Genomic DNA, 18,616 nt, shown 5'->3' on the forward strand with positions numbered 1-18,616 from the left:
ATTTAAGTGATCAGCCATAGACTCGGGTGGAATATTAGGCAGTAAAACAGGTTTTCTAGAAAATGAGATTGCCCCCGGCACTGGTAAATCCATTCAAAGAGTGCAGGAAGTCGGGTGGATATGGTGACATTTGGCAGGCAATAGGTATTTTTCTTTTTTAATTCTTCATATACTGGGAGACCATAAATTAAATAGTTTTCAAATATAGGACCCAGTCCTGCCGTTGTCATTGCCTTGTACCTCTCTCTGTCTCACTTATTTCAGAGGTTTTTACACTGGGAGAGAAAGCTGGGATGTCATTTCTGAAATAACATTTAAATCCAGGCATCTTCCTGGTGGCTGGTAGGGTCCATGCCTGTGGGAAGTCACTGGCTCTGCTCCATCAAAAACTCGTGGGGAGAGTTTAAAGGGCAGAGAAAAGCAAATGAATGTTTTATACAGACCAGGCAGTGATGAGGAAGATGCTTTTGGCCTTGGGTATCCCTCAGAAGGGATCCCCCATCCTGGTGGTGTGTTTGAAATGGCTGTGATAGATCTCTCTCCAGGCTGGTTTAGCAAAATGCTGATTTCTCTGAATGAAGCAGGATGGGAGATGTGTGCAATGTGTGGTGTTAGTAAATTAAGAGTTACAAATGCTGCCACCTCCCATCCCCCTTTTCATATGTTCCCACTTTCCCCAGTATTAAAAAACAAAAAGGCTGCAAAGCAAAACTGTCTTGAATGTCATTGCCTCATCTTCCACTTTACAAACAGTCTTACAGGTCCTACATACCAAGTGAATGTTGTTAGTCCTGGCTGTACGGAATAGGACCATAATAGAGTATGTCCATGGCAGGGAGTTGCACCTAGGTGATCTTTGAGGTGCATTCTAACCCAACCCATTCTGTGCCTCTGCGGTTCTATGTTCATGCCTAGTCCTTGCTAGATTGGCTTTTAAGTATTTCTGTTTTCCAGGAGAAAGAAACAAATAAATGAAGTGCTCTTCCCTGGGGCTGCAGCAACTGTTGGGAGGGTTTTGATTACTGTTGGCTGAGAAATGCTGGAGAAAATGTCTGTGATTAAATATTTAGTGTGGGGCTTGAGGAGCCGAACCCCAGCCGTAGCAGAGGCTGCAGTGGTGGTGGTGTCCTCACAGCCATTGTGTGGCAGCAGGAGGTGGGTCTGGGAAATGCAGGATATTTCAATTACTTTCACCCAATACTTTCTACAGAATTGGAATAAAGGAAGATTTTCCAGCTGTGCCAAGCAGGAGTCCTGCGGGGAGGAGAGCGATTGGTAATGGGTGGCAGGAGCAGAGCAAAGGAGCAGGGACCGACCTCTTTGGGTATCAGGCTGGATGTAGAAGGAGGTGTAAAACTGATGTAAAGCTCTGCATAGCAGAGCAGGTAGTTGCATTCAGGCATTACCCTCCTCTTGCCCTCTTGTAAATCAGGAGGAGGTTTAATGGCTTCGGCAAAGAGCAGACTTGGCATCCCCAAGCTTTAAGGAAGAACTCGAACAAAACTGGCAGAACACAGGGCCTGATTTTTGGGAAGTGCTGAAGGTAACTCTGGCTTCAAGTGCAATCCATGGGAGCTGCAGGTGTTTGGGTCTGGCACAGTAAGAAATACAACCTCCCCTCAGCCCAGCTTCCAGGAATATTAAGAGGCTGCTGTTAAGCAAACTGCTCCAGCGTCATCTCCAGTGTACCTGCCAAGTTTCAGCCTGGTGCAATCTGAAGATAGAGAACCTGGGAAATTGAGATGCATAATGGGAGCACTGACAGATGCTCAACTGAAATATTTCCAGGCCCTGATGGCGGGATAATTTTGTATATCTGACTTTATTTTTAGAGTTTGATTGATAGTTGCAAAGAGGGAAGAGGAAAGCTGGAGTCTTTGTTCCGAAGGAGCCTGCAAGACCAGGTTTCCTGTTGTGCCATGTTACAGTACCTTTCAACATGATCCTTGTTTCTGATTAGAATAATTCAATGTATTTCTGCAGCCAGCGGGAGGCTGAAGCAGTTTGTGCAATGTGCAATGTAATAAATGTTTTTGAAGGCAGGGGAAAAATATTTAGCAAATCTAAACCAGAGTCAAGCCCTATCTCTCTTAATTTGCCTGAGCAAGGTGGTAGATAAGGCTTCGGCTTTTGAGGAGCAGGAATTGCGATTACTCACAGGAAGCTTGCAAATTAAGAAGAAGGAGGCTAACAATGAAAACCGTTTCCGAAGGTTTCTCGTTCTTCAGTGTGATGAGCTGGGGTTTAGAAGTGACTAAAATGATAGGCAGCGCCGTTGCCAGTGTCGGTGTGCTCCAGATACTTGTGGCGACAAGTGCCGTACACCGTCCTCTCCCCGTAGCCAACTGCTACTGGTTTGGTGCCCTGTGCTGTGGGAATGAATCGTTGGTCCCTGCTGGGATTTAAGTGAGGGCCTATGCAAGCAGAGAGACGTGTTAAAGGAAGAGCCTGCATGAGTAAAACCTCAGGCTGTGAAGACAGGTCTTACCTCCTGAAAATGAGCAGATGCATGGGGTGGCTGTCATGGGCTGTGGTGGGGATGAGACTGTGGGAAGGCAAATGCAAGGAGCCTGTGTTTCCTATATAGACCTTAGGCAGAAGCTCTTCCCTGTGAGGGTGCTGGTGCACAGGGCACAGGGTGCCCAGAGAAGCTGTGGCTGCCCCATCCCTGGCAGTGTTCAAGGCCAGGTTGGACACAGGGGCTTGGAGCAAGCTGCTCCAGTGGAAGGGGTCCCTGCCTGTGGCAGGGGTTGGAGCCGGATGATCTCAAGGCCCTTTCCAAACCATTCTATGGTTCTGTCTCCAAAAGTGCTGGCACCTCCAGAGCCTTCTGGCCTCTCCTGGAAGTCTCAGACACTTTGGTCTTTCCAGGGAAAAAACAAAGGCATAAGACGTCAGAGATGACTGTGGCACCAACCTTCCTTTCATCAGTATGAGCTCAGCCCAGGGAAAGCTGTTGATCTCCTGTGGAGATTTGATCAAGTCTTGATCCAACCAGAGAGCTCATATAGTGAGTTTTTGGTCTGATTACAGTTAATAAAGAGGTTCAAATACTGTTCCAAGAAGGTAAACATGAGCCACCCTATATAGGAAAAACAAGCTTTTAAAAGTGAGTATTTCAGTTGAAACAGAAATGGGGCTATTATAGAAAAGCCTCAGTGATGGGATGTTTGAGGAATGTGGATTATGAGATCCAAAAGCCCCAGGTTAGTCTTTGCTTGGTTCCTCCAGCCACCCTCAGCAGAGGGATGAGCTGTGTGCAGGGATGAAAGCAGGCAGGAGCCAACAGTCCCCCTCAACCCTCTTTAGTGACAGCTCCATCAAAATCAGCAGGAGCTCATTCTTAGGCATGACACTTGTGCATTAAACCCAAGGATAGAAAGATCAGGGCCGAATTTAATATAGCTACTAGTGCTTTCACAGTTGTTTTATTTATTTTCTATTATGTTTTTTTTTATCACCCTCTTATTAGGCAGCAGCTATTGTGTGGCCGCTTTCAATCTCCTTCCATCAGGAGGCTGCATTGATAATCAATTTCTTGAAGCACAGCTCTTTTCCGGGTTTGAATTATTTGGATTTTATTAAATAAATGTGCATTTGTGTAGAATGGAAACTTTGCTCCTTATCAGGATCATCTGTCTTGGTGAAATGACTTGTAACAGCTGCTCCATGAAGCACAATCTGATAGAAACACTGGGACTAGATATAAACACAAACATTAGTCACCATGGAAACGAAAGTTACTGTGAGATGGCTCCAAAAGCTGTGTTTCTATATGTTTCTTTATCCTAACTAAATATTCCCATGGGGTTTTTCCAGCCACTTTGTTTAAAGCAGTCTAGGAGGTGTTCTGCTCGCGTGCATACAAATCACTCGGGAGTGTCACCTCCAGCTTTGGGTGTTAGAATCGATGGGGTTGTTGATTTATGCTGACTCAGAGGCTGGGCTGGGACAAACCAGCGTTTTAAAACAGCAAAGGGCAAAGTTGAACGTAGGGATTGTGGAAGAAAGCGCTTGTGCTGCCAGTTTAACCCAGTTCCAGACTGGGATGATAGCTCTGCATCCCACCCCATTGGTATTGCTGCGAGTGCAGTGTGGAGGGTCAGTGCTGCTCTGCCATGTGCTGGGCTGTAACTGGGGTAACTGGGGGACTTTGCTCCTCTATCTGCCAGTCCTGTCGCTTCTCCGTGCTTTTAAATAGCTGCATTGAAGAAAGAAGAAGGTTCGTGCCCTGCCAGAAGGGCTGCAATCAAAACCCAGCTCCTCTGGCAACAGAGGAGCTGCATCTTTAGATAACCCTTGGAGCCTGCTGAAATAACTGCAATTGCTGGATGAAGACTGGCGTCTTGCAGAGTGGAGCCAGCAAAGACCTGACAGGGATGTTTGCCAAGGGACAGACGTAACCACTGCTGGGCAAACACGTCTCTGTTTGAAGGGAACAGCTTGCTCATCTGGAGCTGGTATCAGCTCGGGGTGTCTGCAGCATCTGTACGCAGCCTCCCCACAGAGGAGCTGCTGCTCCTGCGCTTCCTGGGGCCTGCACGCTCCTTTTTCCAGGAGTTTTAAGGAAATCCACAGTCACCATAGCAACTGCTCCATGGCACGTGTGGCCTCCCGTGGCGCACGTGGGGACCACGTGGCTTCAAACAGGGCTGTGGGGCTCAGCACCCTAATAACGGCTGAAGCACTGCCTGCACTCACCTCCTGAGCCTTGCAGAGGGGATGCACTCAGCCGATACGTTTTGTCCCTTGGGTTATTGATGTGGTGAAGGTTTAGGTGCCCACAGGGGGCTTGGTTGCAGGTTCTTGCTGTTGACACACTTCCTGCACCACGTCCCTGTCCTCATGCTGTTGCTGTCCTTCCATGTTTGGGCAAGGAAATCATTATTAATTGTTTAGCATCCGCTTTGGTGTGTCCTGTGCATCCTGATCTCATTATGTAGACCATTAAAAGGCCACCTTCTGCCTCACCCTGCTGCTGTTTCTGCAGTCATTCAGCCCCACAAAGGGCTTTTCTGCAGCTTTTGCAAAGATGTTTTGTAACCCAACTCACCCTGAAGCACTGGTGAGCAATTGAGGTTGGTTTAGAATCCCAGCCTGGTTTGTGTTGGAAGGGACCTTAAAGCTCACCCAGTTCCAACCCCTGCCGTGGTGGGCACAGGTCTATGTGTGAAGGTCTTACCTCTCCAGTGACTGGCAACTCCTGGCAAAATGCATTTGGATGGGGGCTTTTCCATGGAGAAGTCCCACGTCAGAAAACAGTGATGTAAAATTGAGTGAGTCACTGGGCACATCAGTTGCTCAATCAAAAGAATGGTAAAATCCAGGTTACTTTTTTCTTCAATGGCTCCTTGCCATAGAAATCTTGCTCCTGGTTATAGTAAAGATCTATTTTAAAGAAACAGACAAGAGAAAGCAAAGAGCAGACACTTAGGTGGCAGGCTCCCTTTGAAGTCTGGCTGCTCCCATCCCTGTGGTGATCCAGGATTGTTTTGAAGATGGTGGTGGGTCAACTTTTATCTACCCAGGAAGTCCCAGGTACCACAGGTCTCATTGACCCAACCAGCACAGGAGGATGCTGAAGCTTAGAGAAACTTACTACCCAAATCAGTGGCACAGGTACCAGGGGCTGAGCAAATTAACTTTAATTAGGGAAAATTTGGGACAACATGGAGAAAAGCATGCAGGAAAGGTTTGGGGTTTTTATTTGTGGTATGTAAAAATCAGGTTTATTTCTCCATGGGAAATTGAAGTGTGTTTTCTCCCTCTGTATCTTTCTTCTTGTTTTATCACCCATTAATTTTACCTAAAAAAAACCTTTTTAACTTAACCCCTCCCTCTTGGTGTTAATCCATCCTAGTTAGTGGTACTTGAGCTAAAGCAAGGAAGGAAAAGAATCCGGCCTGTCTGAATAACCAGTTCGTACTGAATCTGCCGAGATTCGGGTATCTCATTCACTGCGACTCCTCCTCCTCTTTGCAAATCCCAGCCTGGCTGCTCCTAGTAAGTGTGTCCCACGCCAGCCTGAGCCGTGTTGGCAGGCACTGGGCTCAGCAGAATAAATTATCCCAGTTTGTCAGCTCATTGCAGGGATTCCGTTACAGCTGGGGACTGGGGGGTGTTGTGCTCGTGTAACCATGTTGGGTTTGGCCTTGGTGCTTATGTCATTGTACCCACAGCAAACACTTAGAATAAATATTAAATAATCCTACAAAGTCAGACCTTGTTTAGCACCGGCAGCAGTGGCTCCAGCGCCGTGAATTGAGAGTGCAGAGGGGGAGGTTTGGGCCATTCAGCCCCTCTAAGGAGCGATTCACCATGTGCGGACAGAGGGAGATGCCTCCTGCATCACTAAATGGATTCACTGTGCTGTTAAGACTCATGAGGCTGTGAGGATTTGTCCCATTGATGTCCCATCCAACTTGCAGCAGCGCTGGGGTTGGACGGGCTGAAAACCTTGCTCAGTTTGCTTTGCCTTCTTGTGGCATTTGCCAACCCTTGGGACCTCCAAAATGCCTCCTTTACGAAAACAAAAAATCAAACCTGCAAGGATGATGATGATTAGAATATTGTTATTATAAAGGATACTGATAATTAGAGAAAAACTGGGGTTTTGTTCATTTGCCTCCCTTTCCTTTTCAGTTTGTATTAAATCTCCAAAGGCCAGCCCAGCAAAGCACCTTTTCAGTGCATCTCTATAAGCCTGTGCCTGCAGTAAGCTCAGGGTATGATCACAGGTGATGTGAAGGGTGTGAGAAGCATCCGCTGGTGGATCAGGATAGAAGAAAACCCCGTGAGATAAAGGAATTTCTTCCTAAGAGATGGTTTCATGGTCGTGACATGGCTATGCAGGCGCTGGTGACTGGGAAGGGAGGTTTTCAGTGAGGCACTGAGTGTGGTTTTTTAAAGCGTGGTGGATTCAGGCTGGACAGTAGGCAGCTTCCCCAGTTCCAGCAAAATTAGCTCTTTAATCTGCTCAAGAGATTCCTGAGCCGGATCCTGACACTGTCTCCTCCTTTTGATGAGGGTGGTACAAAGAGAAAAAAGGAGGCAAAAAAGAAAAGGGCACATGATGTGAATTTATTTGCATCTCCCAACAATAATCCAGTCATTCTGCCCGGGAAATGTGTGTCCTGCTTAATGCCCCTTTATGCAGGTTGTTTTTATGATGCCAGAGTTTGTGTGGGGGTTATTTATTTACAGATTTATTTTGCAAAGGTGGAAAATGAGGCAGAAAATGCCTTTTTCTTCTAAATTTCTAAGAGTGATGCTTTATTTTGTCAGCAGTGGGTGCTGGGGGTTGGCTGAGCCCCCTGGCAGGTGATACAACACCAACTCCCCAAGCCCCAGCTGTACAGAGCCGCTGGAGCACGTCGCAAAGGAATTGCATTTCCTGCAGCAATAAATGGCAGTTGTCAGAGCTGAGCTCTTCTATCCCACTTTTATCACCCAATTTTGCCTGTTACGGCTCAGAAAGACCCATGAAACAGCCCTGATGTTGGACCTTGTCAGGGTCTGAACCCCTTTGATGCCCAGAATTTGGGTATTTATTAAACATAACTAAATCCAGGTTGCCCAAGGAAGTGGTAAATGCCCCATCCCTGGCCCGTGTTCAAGGCCAGGTTGGACAGGGCTTGGCGCAACCTGCTCTAGTGGCAGGTGTCCCTGCCCATGGCAGGGGGTTGGAACTTAAGGTCTTTTCCAGCCCCAACCAGTCTATGATTCTATGAAGCCAAGACTCCAGCTCAGTACTCAAATGTCTCATAATCCCAGAAAACTCCACTCTAATGTTTTTGTTCTGTTGCAGAAATATCTGGAAGCGCAGAGTTGTTGGGATTTGGGAACGGGTGCCTTATTTCAACTCCACTAGCTGGAAACGATGCTGTTGCACACAATAATTACATAATAAATTTGTTAGAGGAATATAAAGCCATAAAGGCAGTGGTAATGGTTTGCAGTTTAATAGCTCAATTGTAAATGAATTTTCCTATAGCAGCTTTAATGTAGCAGGCGGCTACAATTAAGAAAACATTCTTTGGGGTGCCTTTAATCCTTTGTCGTCGTTCTGAAGTTCAGTGTCATGAATTCTCCAGTTTCATAGAGTTAACCACTTCAAGCCATAAATAACAACTTTGGATTCCTCTGTAACCAAGAGAATAACATCCTGGAGAAGGTGTTTTGAGCCCATTTAGCACTTGGATTTTCATCACTCCTGTGATGTGTTGCATCTTCTGCCATGGTGGTGCAAAGCAAAAGAGGATGTCACCATATCTGGCTTAGGCAGCATAGACCCTGCTCGTAGCATTTACCTTGTGGTTTTTGTTTGTTGTTATGTCTATTATTATTATTTATATTAGATATGTATTTATTAGTATATTTTTTTATATATTAAGGCAGGTTGGATGGGGCTTGGAACAACCTGCTCTAGTGGAAGGTGAACCTGGCTGTGGAACTAGATGGTCTTTAAGGTCCTTTCCAACCCAGTCTATGATGATTTATTTGTTTGATAAAAGAAGCTATAAATGGAGGTATGTGGGTATTGCAGAGCTGTGTGTGTACCCCCCTAGCCTCAGAGCTCTCTGGGCAGAGGGGGTCCCCATTTTTGCTTCCACTGTGAGGATGCTCCCTCCAGCAATGGAGCCATTATCCCCATTTGCACGAGATCATACCCCTCCCCAGTGCTGATTTCTTGCTCTTCCTCTTTCCAACATGCTGCATCTCAAATGTTGCTCAAAACCAGCTTGGAGCTTACTCAGAAACAGTTTATTTTCACTGGGTGCCCCCAGACACTGACACTGACCCCTCCTGTGGCAGCTTCAAGCAACAGGGTCCCCAGCACGGTTGCTCTTGGTTTACCTCATCACATTCCTCCTCTTCTCATGTTCGCCTAATTACAGCTTTCCACTTGGATACCAGCATCACCTCGGTGGCCTGGGGTGGAAGGAGATACCATGAAATACTGTATCAGCTTCGCTTGCAAGCATCTTTGGGTAATTTAAGTTTTAATAATTATTGATGGCATATAATTACATTGCCAATAAGACCTGCTACTGCTATAGAGCAGCAGGGAACTGTTGCCCTGCCGTGTGTTGCAAACGCAAATGGACACAGGCAGCCCTCATCTGACTGTGGTGGGTGATAATTAAAAGACACAGTTGTATGTAAGGGCCAGGGAAGCTGATGGAGACCTGACACTGCTCCAGGGGGTGGCTCTGAGTCCCCTCCTCCCAGCAGTGGATGCAGTTTAAGTGGGATTTATAACGTAGTGCATGTCCTAATGCAATTTTCTCTCTTCTGCATCCTTATTGCCGTAACCTGAGTTTCAATTTCATGGGGTTTTTTTGTTCATCAGCCCTTAATAGTTGGTAATTTGCCTGTGCTCTGGTATGTGGTGTAATGTGTATGGCCCAGCCCCGCTTCCAGCAGGGATTTGACCTTGTAGTTATCCCTCCATAATCACAAAAAATCCACTCCCTCGTTGAATTCGAGGAAGCAATAGAGAAAAATAACACAGTGAAGATTGGTCTTGACCCGCTCCCTGCCCTTCCTCCAAAGGCCGGAGTGCAGCAGTGCTGTTTGCAGGAGCTGCTCCTGGATGCTGGACACGGCCGGAGCTCTGGGACGTGGCTGTTGTCAGGGCACCCCTCAGTCTGTTCCCATCACGGCTGAGTGACCTGAGCGGCCACATCCTGCGTCACCGTGTGCGCTCAGGAGGGTGGAAGGTAGCCGGGAGATGACTGCAGCCCTGGGTTGGGAGAACAGGGTGGAAACCAGCTTCTGCCTCCCTCCAGCCCCTGGAAACACTTCTCTTGGTATTTGCAAGAAAACCCTCTCCAAAGTCCAGTGCACAGTCGGTGCTAGCTCAGTCAGGGGCAGCCTGCCCCTTGCTCTGAGGTCTGTGGGGCACAGATGACTCATAGGGTGCTATTGGTATCCCCTATTGCAGAAAGTGCTGCTCATCTCTTCCCCCCAAATCCTAAAGGTACCTTTGGAGCAGGAGGATGATCCTGGGAGCAGTGCTGCCCTCCACAGTGAGCTCCTGCTGCTGTCTTTGAGGGATGGGATGGTAACTGCTCTGGGGATCAGGGATGTGATTCCTGCTCCAGAGCTGCCACTGTCCCAGCAGGAATCTGCTGGGGGAGGCAGAGCCATTGTGTGCCGCTTTCTGGAGCATTTATAGATGTAAACAGGGAGCAGAGGAGGGGAATGGAAACCATTGTAAACAAAAAGGCGCTGCGAGAGCTGAAATCTGAGCTCCCAAGTGGGAGCTGAAGTCCGTCCCATTGGACTTCAGGCAGTAAAAAAGCTTCTATGAGGATGTTTCTGATGGACTTTAAATCCCTGACTCTATTTCAAGTACCCCGTGTGAAGCTGTGCCACTGAGTGGATGCACTGCAACTTCCTCAGTCTTGGAAAACTGCAGGAACATTTGGATCTTTCACCTTCCACCCCATGTTCTTGACGTTGAAACGTGCCACCTGCCATCTCACCACTGGTACGTGACCGAGCCTGGTCGAACTGGTCACACATCCCCGTCTGTGTTTGCTGGGAATGGGGGTGATTCCTGTAACCCGGGACAGTGTTTGCCCAACACAGGAGCAGATCGGGCTTTTTACCTAACACGTGCTTCAACAATATAAATATTTAAGTATAATAAACAATTATGATCCAGTTTCTTGGGTGGCTGCACACAGCAAGTGGATTTAAAATTCATTTCCCATGGGTATTCAGGCTTCAAATTCACTTTCTATGAATGCTCCTGCTAATAAAACTCCATTGCACAGCAAAAGAGCATGAGAGAGATGCAAATATGACAAGGGCAAATTTGCTTTGGAGTTCAAAGGGATATTCCCCAAACTTTTTTATGTTTTTTAACTATTCATCCTTATTTCCTGGAAAAAGGTTGTTTTATCTTTATTGCCCAAGCTCAGTGAAGCATGTGCTTGAGGTGTAATACGTATTCCCTTGTGCTAATGGAAAATGTTGTTACTAGCAAATAAGGAGTATATTTAAAATGTACTTTATCTTCAGGAAAAGTCTCTTCTGAACCCACATGAGTTATCACCATCCTGATTAACAGCTGTATTTCATCACATCTTGTAATGGGAGGCTGAGGTTTTTCCAGTAAGACTAAGGGACATAAAAGCCTCTCCTAGTGTTGAAATGCAGAGGGGAGTCAAAGCCAATTCCCTAACTCATTTATGCCCCAAGTCATCCTTTATGCCCTAACTCCTGTATAACCCTGCATTTTAAGCCTGTTATAATGCAGGGTTATAAAGCCATCTGAGCAGGGGTTTGGTGCTGTTTTGGTGGTTTGCTGCCGAGCTCCTGCTCCTTTCCCCTTTTTAAAGAAGCAGATTTCAGATCTATATTCTCATACCCTCTGATTCTCTTCGCTTAGCTTCCATCTAGCACTGCCCTCACTTCTTAGGATGCTGGAGATGCTCCCTCTTCTCACAAGCTAAGCTCACGTTTGGAAGGACTTTGGGGTCACTGTGTCTCCTCTTTGCCTCAGGCAGAGGTAGAGTTGTTTTGACATCTTCATTTGATTTCCATCCTAGACTTGAAAGAGATGCAAATGAGCAATAATGAATATTTTCATTGAAAGTGTCTAGACACTATATCTGAGGAGGGGATAATGATGCTGCTGCTTTCTGGAGTCTGGAGTAGACCCAGGTCGCTTTATTATTTCTTTTTTTTTTCCATCAGGGAAGATAACATTTATTTAAAAAAAACCTGGAATTTAATGTAAATGGAATTAGGGTAATTGCTAATTATGTAACTGCAAATGAGGCAGATCTGTATCTTGAGGCGAGCTGGGCTGGTGCAGATTATGAACCGTTACTTTTAATGGGGTGTCATCAGGAGGCAAGAAAATCAGCCAAATAGTCCTAAGATGCTTCTCCTTCTTGTTCTGGACCCTTTGGATAGTGAGGGGTTTGAGGGATGGAGCATCACCCCCCTCTCTCTGCTGGTCAGGCCTAACATGGAATCATAGAATCACAGAATGTTTTGGGTTGGAAGGGACCATAAAGATCATCCAGTTCCAGCCCCCTGCCATGATCCACCCGTTCCCCCTAGTCCTAACACTACAGTCCCTGATGAAGAGTCCCTCTCCAGCATCCCTGTAGCCCCCTTCAGACACTGGAAGCTGCTCTGAGGTCTCCATGCAGCTTTTCCAGTCTGAACAGCCCCAGTGTTCTCAGCCTGTCTCCATACAGGAGGTGCTCCAGCCCCTGAGCATCCTCGTGGCCTCCTCTGGACTTGCTCCAACAGCACCATCCTAGCATAGAGTCTAGGAACAGAAATGTGGGTGTTACAAAAGGTACTATGCTTTAACTTTCCTTTTCCCTTCATCTTTGCATTGTGACAGAGTGAGCTCTGATAGTCTGAGGTGTATTTCCTACACCTCAGCTCCCACCATCTCCATCAGGTTTGAGGTCCCAGATTTTCCCAAGCTCATGTTTCGCCCCTGGCAGGATGACAAACTGCACTTGGTGCCTGACAAAACTTCATCCTGGGCTTTTGATGGAGAGAGTTTTCATTTTTCTATATGTACTAGAAGGAAGTTAATCAAAAACCTGCCCTAGAGCCAAGTAGTGTGTTATGAAGTCACTGACTTTGTAGGATAAACATATTGCCCTCATACGAGCCACAGAATGTGGGTATTGGAAAAATTAACTGCACTTGAATGTCTTTGTAGATATGTATCTCTGTATCCATAAAACCTACTGACAGTGAGCAAACACAGGAGCTTGGCAGTTATCCTGCTCTGTTTAATTGCCATCGATAGGTTTTATATGTATAACCACCTTAAAATCCCTCTGCCAACAATCCTGCCAGCTCAGTGATTTGGCTCTTGTCAAAGGCTTTCAAAGGAGCTTGAGCAGCAGGTCACGGGAGGGGATTCTCTTCCTCAATCTTGCTCTGGGGAGACCCCCCCCTGCAGCCCTGATCCAGCTCTGGGGCAGCAGCACAAGAGGGACGTGGAGCTGCTGGAGCGAGGCCAGAGGAGGCCATGGAGATGCTGTGAGGGCTGGAGCAGCTCTGCTCTGGAGCCAGGCTGAGAGAGCTGGGCTGGGGCAGCCTGGAGAAGAGAAGGCTCCTGAAGGGGAGACCTGAGAGCAGCTCCAGTGCCTGAAGGGGCTGCAGGAAAGCTGGAGAGGGGCTTGGGACAAGGGATGTAGGGACAGGCCAAGGGGAACGGCTTTGACTGCTCAGCCTCATCTCCAGTTTTCCACTGGAGTATAAGAACTGATAAGAAAGCCTTTGAGAGCTTGGGGATTGCTTCCCAACCATGGGCCATCCTGAGGATGAGGAGTGCTCAGAGGGAGGTGGTGCTGCTGCCTGGGTGGTGGCTCGAACAGGGGCTCCCCAAAGGAAAAAGGAGAAAATGCAGGAATAATGGGAATCATTTTAGATGATTTTAACTGTCATATATCAGAAGCAAAGTAAACCGCCCAAGTGAGTTGACAGCACCTCCATTTGATCTCTGCCATGGGATGACTTAGAGCCAGAATTTTTCAAAGCTGCTAATCGCCTTGGTATTGATTTTATACTGAGATACTTTATCACACTTGTGTGGTCGGGGCTTGGTTGCTGCTTTTTGCTTTAAGTAATCTATGTCAGAAGTTGAATGGACTTTATTAGAAGCAGCATGTCCCCTGCCCTTCCATGGCTGGGGGTTGCCTTAGGGTAAATCAACCTCCAGCAGATTTCATTAATAACTCCTGTTTAGGCAAAGTGTGTGCTGGGGCAATACCTAAAAATGAGGGGGTTTGTTACCATTTTCTGCACTAAAGTAGGAAATACGCTGAGCCGTTTGGAGTCAAGCAGTTGTTCCCCCATGTTCCAGCTTTGCATTCCCTGCTTTTTAACCCTCATCTCTCCTCATTCATGTGGGAGCACTACAAAAACTGCTATCACAAGAGGATTCGTGCTCCCCCCAAGAGTGGCTCTGTGTGAGAGTACCAGTAACTCTACAGTTCTTTAGGCAAGAGATGAAGGAGCTGTTCCTCATTCAGCTGGAAAGGGTTGCTGGGTTCTGTAGGATGCAGTAGGTGCCCTTTCCTGCTGGGTCACAGCACCCCTTCACACACAGTTTGAGCTATCCATTGAAAAGAGGTCTGCAGCATTTTCCTACCTAACTGAAGAAATGAGGTCCTTGTGGATTATCTGATGTAAAGGGATTTCAATCCTGAAAAAATGTTCTCTCCCCCAGTCTCCAACCCACCTGCCTTATGAACACTTAAGGAGATGGCCACCAGTACACTCCATGCCCCAAATGCATAGAATCAATGAATGTTTACTGAAGACTTAAAACATGAGCATAAATCATGTCCTGTGTATCTATATGAACATTGCTCCAGTTTTCCAGCTGCCTTCTCAATGCCGAAACTATGTATATTCTTAGAGCTTTCATATTTTAGTAGGGAATGTAATTGTCCATTTGTAACCTTGCGCAGCACAGGGTTAGTCCACCCTGCTGGTGCCATCTCAAAAATAAAAACAAGAGAAAAGAAGAAGAAATAAAACTACTTTTATTGTTCTATAGTCCCCAGCCACAGCCTTTTGTTACAAAAGCTGGTTTGCCAGCGGGGCCATCCCCAAACCTGGTGTGCCCCTGGTGTCTGTGCTGCTGACAAAACAAGGAAGGATGTTGACACACCAGAGCTTGAAATGAAAAGGAAAGCTGCTTTGCCTTGGGTAGCCTTGTAAGAGTAAATGAAGTTTCACTCTTGTCTAGATTGTGCTGTACAGTCCCTGAAGCACTGGTGGGAGTTCTGTGGATGTTAATGGGTACCCTGGGTGGCAATTGGCAACGGGGGAAGCTGCGCTGCGCATCCTAAAACCCTTCTCCTTTACTCGGTGGAGCTCTCCATTTCCGCATTAATCTTAGGATTATTCTAGAGCCCTAAACCACACTTGAGAGCTTATCTTTTACTTGCTTCTCAAATAGTATAGTAAAAAATTACATTTCTCTGTAGCATCGTCCTTTTCCAGGATGCTCTGACTCTTCCCATGTGCTCTGCCCTGCAGACCCTGGTTCTTGTTCTGTTTGCTGGGGAGGGAAGAAAGGGCTGTTCTCCCACTGTTTTCCTGATGGTATTTATGGCTGCTGCTCAAATGGATGCTTCCAAATGTTTGTTCCTGCCTCCTGCCCAATATAGGCAGTGGTTTTGCCTATGATCTCCTGGGCTAAAGCATCTAGAGGGTTATGAAAATTCAAAGGCATCTGAATTTCACCATGCCTCTTGCTAATGTCAAATTTTCATAGGAATTGACTTCACAGGACAAAGAAGCTGCCAGATGAACACTGATGCTGTATTAATGATAGGGTACATTGACCCACCCTGGTGTGTCATCATCGCTGCCAAAGGAAGCACGGAGGCAACCCATAATCACCTTTCCTGCATCTGTCCCACTAACACCTAATTTAAGTATATATTTGCCTGCCGATTGATTTCATGGCAGCTATTATCCTGCTATCGAAGTGCTTCAGGATCTCACTATTCATTTCAGTTTTATATGATCCTTCTAACAGTGTCTGAACAGCAGGTAAATTGGGTCCACAGAGCAAATGTCTCTGCAGCCTTCCCATTCCTCTCTTCCCAAAGAGGACAGATAATGTCTTGCAGTAAGTCAGTGGGACCTGATCTCCCAAATCACCCCTGCAGTTCTGCAAGAACCTGAATTCAGTCTTCCTGAGGGATAGGGTGGGGAAATGGAACTTCACACAGGCTTTGCCTGAAGTCCTTTCTCTTTTGCTCCCTATTTCTCTGTTTCTGTATGAAAAGTTATTAGTGAAATCCAAGCAGTTTTAAAGAACTGGCTTGCAGATTTCACTGCTTGCCAAGCACAAGTGTGCATGTTTGGGTCCACACTCACTCTTTTTGCTCCTGCTAGTGCCTTGCCCCTCTACTCTGCTCTTGTGAGACCTCACCTGGAGTATTGTGTGCAGTTCTGGTGTCCTCAATATATAAAGGACATGGAACTGTTGGAACAAGTCCAGAGGAGGCCACGAGGATGATCAGGGACTGGAGCACCTCCTGTATGAAGACAGGCTGAGAAAGTTGGGGCTGTTCAGCCTGGAGAGGAAAAGGCTGTGAGGAGACCTCATAGCAGCCTTCCAGTATCTGAAGGGGGCCTATAGGGATGTTGGGGAGGGACTCTTCATTAAGGACTGTAGTGACAGGACAAGGGGTAATGGGTTCAAACTTAAACAGGGGAAGTTTAGATTGGATATAAGGAGGAAATTCTTTCCTGTTAGGGTGGTGAGGCACTGGAATGGGTTGCCCAAGGAAGCTGTGAATGCTCCATCCCTGGCAGTTTTCAAGGCCAGGTTGGATGAGGCCTTGGGTGATATGATTTAGCGTGAGGTGTCCCTGCCCATGGCAGGGGGTTTGGAACTTGATGATCTTAAAGTCCTTTCCAACCCTAACTATTCTATGATTCTATATTTCTATGATTCTTACTGCATGCTACTGAGCTCCTTTGTAATTCCTGGCTGCACTTGTGGGTCTCCATGACTTGCTGGTGTTCCACCTACTCACCATGGCCAGAGGTCCTGTACTTTGCTGAGCTAGCTCCAAGCACCCAGGCAGCTCAGCACTGAAACCACTTGGAGGGGCCAGTGCCAGACATCGGGGCAACCTTCTGCATCCTTTTTCATCCTTCATAGCTGTGGTCCGCTTCAGATCAAGTGGCCCTTGCACTTGGTCAATGCTAAAAAAAATAATGTCCTTATGGATATTTTAGCCCAAACTGCAATGAAAAGAGTTTCTGCATCAAAGTATAACCGGGAAGCTCTGCTCACGTGGATGCACCTTTGGGGCTCACCCCTTCTCTTAGCGAGACCTACAGCACCTATGGAGGAACAACCCAGCAGACCTGCTCCGGGGTGGGGTGAGCCAGCCTGGAGAGCACCACAAATCAGAGGTATCTCTGCAAGAATGCTAGGTTATCACAGCACCATGGTCATTGTTCTATATGCCGTGAAAAGAAGCACTTCATGCGTAGTTTGTAGTGAGGGATATGTTAAAATAGGAGGGTGGAGCAGTGTTAGATTTTTGTTGAGGTCTGTATAGTGAGATGAAGATGAAGTCATCTTGGAAAAGGCTGCCGCAGGTCAGCAGTGTTTGATTGTGTGAGCAGTTTGATTGTGTGGTCAGTTGCACAGACCAACCCCAGCCAGGTGGGAGCTGTGTGATGGTTTCTGTCTCTCAGGTGATAGATGTGGTTCGTCACCAAGGCCAGGTTGGATGGAGCTTGGAGCAAGCTGCTCTAGTGGAAGGTGTCCCTGCTTGTGGCAGGGGTTTGGAGCTGGATGAGATTTAGGGTCCCTTCCAACCCAAACCAGTCTGGGATTCTGTGATTCATTAATGGGGAGAAACCATCCTGAATTTTCATTAAATCTGAACAGTTTTATGTTAAGCAGAGATCCTGAAGCTCCTGGGTAACTGCATTTACAGTTTTATCAAACTAAACAGCAGTGAACTTCCCTCAATAGTCACAAAGGCAGAAACCAAGAGATGTTCAAACTTCGGGGTACCTTGCAGCAGAAGCTCATCACTGACACTAGTACCTGCTTGTGAAAAGCTGTCTGCTGACCTCTTCCCTGTAAACATTTAAATACAAGCAGAACATATACAGATTCATTGGAATGCTGTAATTCATTAAACAAATGTTGGCTTTAATAGGGCCGTGTAGAAAGACTGGTGCCATAGATGCACTCAGCTGTAAAATATGCTGGGGAAGTCATTTGTTTGCAAGGGGTCTAGAAATCTGCTTCCTATTAACGGAGAACGGCTTTACAGGAGAAAAATCTCTGGGATCACATTTTTCCCTCAATTATTCCATCTCAGCGGGATTCCTTAGGGCTTGCGCCAGGTAACTGAAACGTGCCTAAGCTGAGGGGCTGGTTCGGGGGTTTGTTTTGATCCATTCAGCTTGTATCTCACTGCAGTGATGTAATTCCCCCAGTCTGAGACACTTTATAAACATTAATGGGTTTGTTTTCACAGTCCTGGGGGACGTGCAGCACAGGAAGGTCACGGGGACCCTTTCACCAGTGCAGAAATGGAGATGGGGAAATGTAGCACTGCAGCATTGCAGGGAAAACCGGACTGTTCAGCTACATTTTTAACCTCTCCATCATTAGCTCTCTTTAATCCTGGTTTAATAACTTACAGACTAAAGCAGCAGCATTTCAGCTACTGCGCAGCACTAACACATCATAGAAACATAGAATAGTTTGGGTTGGAAAGAAAGGACTTTAAGCTCCTCCAGCTCCAACCCCTGCCACGGGCAGGGACCCCTTCCACTAGAGCAGCTTGCTCCAAGCCCCTGTGTCCAACCTGGCCTTGAACACTGCCAGGGATGGGGCAGCCACAGCTTCTCTGGGCACCCTGTGCCAGCGCCTCAGCACCCTCACAGGGAAGAGCTTCTGCCTTATCTCCAACCTGAACTTCCCTGTTTCAGTTTGAACCCATCACCCCTTATCCTATTGCTACAGTCCCTAATGAAGAGTCCCTCTCCAGCATCCTTGCAGCCCCCTTCAGACACTGGAAGCTGCTCTGAGGTCTCCACACAGCTTCTCTTCTCCAGGCTGAACAGC

General features: G+C 46.9%; 2 protein-coding genes across 2 annotated transcripts in view; both read left to right on the forward strand.

The window, feature by feature from the left end:
• Positions 1 to 18,616, forward strand: part of KAZN (kazrin, periplakin interacting protein) — a 218,301-nt gene that overhangs the window by 107,823 nt on the left and 91,862 nt on the right. The gene's annotated exons all lie outside the window — the stretch shown is intronic.
• Positions 3,730 to 18,616, forward strand: part of FHAD1 (forkhead associated phosphopeptide binding domain 1) — a 146,571-nt gene continuing 131,684 nt past the window's right edge. Inside the window, exon 1 of the mRNA XM_057424201.1 lies at positions 3,730 to 3,739. The gene's annotated coding sequence lies outside the window, so the exon portion shown is untranslated. The remainder of the gene's footprint in view (positions 3,740 to 18,616) is intronic.

The sequence above is a fragment of the Pezoporus wallicus genome, unplaced genomic scaffold, assembly GCF_028554395.1.
Source record: "Pezoporus wallicus isolate ANWC-B61680 ecotype Strahan unplaced genomic scaffold, APGP_CSIRO_Pwel_v1 contig_11175, whole genome shotgun sequence".
In the NCBI taxonomy this organism is placed as follows: domain Eukaryota; kingdom Metazoa; phylum Chordata; class Aves; order Psittaciformes; family Psittacidae; genus Pezoporus; species Pezoporus wallicus.